Genomic DNA, 986 nt, shown 5'->3' with positions numbered 1-986 from the left:
ACAATGCCTAAGTTTTCATCACATTCCATACCAACCGAGTAGAACCTACCCAATGGTACTCCCACACCACAACACTTAACCGGAAATTTTATTGCAAAATCCGCATTTATCCAATTAGTCAAAAGAAGCCAATTTGGGGGGATGCCTAGTGAAGACCCTCATTCTCACATGGAGACTTTTTGTGACTATTGTGATGCGATTTCACAAACCGGAGTGACTCAAGACCAAATTCGATGCGTCTTATTTCCTTTTTCTCTAATTGGTACCGCGAAACAATGGTTAAAGAGCCTTGATAAGGCTACTCTTGGAATTGACTCTTGGAAGAAGTTGGCTCTAACTTTCTACAAAAAGTTCTACCCTCCGGAAAAGACTAACATTCTAAGAGCCCAAATCACGGGTATTAAGCAAAGGGACGAAGAATCTTTGTATGAAGCTTGGGAGCGATTCAAAGGAACTTGTCGCTCATGTCCTCATCATGAACTTAGCGAGTGGTTCTTGGTACAACAATTTTGGAATGGTCTTTATGAAGACTCCCGAAACATTCTTAACATGGGATCAAATGGTATGTTCACCGAAGTTGACGAGAATCAAACTTGGAAAAATATTGAGGAAATGGCAGTCCATAATTCACAATATAGTAGACCTCGCAAGGCTTAGAGGAGGAAAGCATTAAGTGGACTCTATTACTCAATTGAGTGCTCAACTTAGTGCTCATATTGATACCATCAACTTGAAGTTCGAAAAGGCTATGGCTAAGCTTGAAGAAGTCTCAAAATCACCAAAGCAATATGTTAATGCCATGGTAGCATCTTCATCGATTCCAAGTGGAATATGTGAGAATTGTGGAATTTGGTACATGACCAAAGTGAATGTAGGGGAACAAGTGAACAAGTGAATGCTTTTCAAGCATACAAAAGTGGTACCCCTTATTCCAACTATTACAATGAAAACACAAAATTCCATCCAAATCTCTCATACAAAAGCCA

General features: G+C 39.7%; 1 non-coding gene across 1 annotated transcript; it reads right to left on the bottom strand.

The window, feature by feature from the left end:
- Positions 1–375: 375 nt before the first annotated feature.
- Positions 376–482, bottom strand: LOC141635144 (small nucleolar RNA R71). The gene has a single exon (XR_012539848.1). It is a non-coding gene; the product is annotated as a small nucleolar RNA R71 (small nucleolar RNA).
- Positions 483–986: the final 504 nt, after the last annotated feature.

The sequence above is a fragment of the Silene latifolia genome, chromosome Y (genome assembly GCF_048544455.1).
Source record: "Silene latifolia isolate original U9 population chromosome Y, ASM4854445v1, whole genome shotgun sequence".
Lineage (NCBI taxonomy): Eukaryota > Viridiplantae > Streptophyta > Magnoliopsida > Caryophyllales > Caryophyllaceae > Silene > Silene latifolia.
The sequence above is the reverse complement of the archived record's forward strand: the minus strand, read 5'-3'. Positions and strand labels throughout refer to the sequence as shown.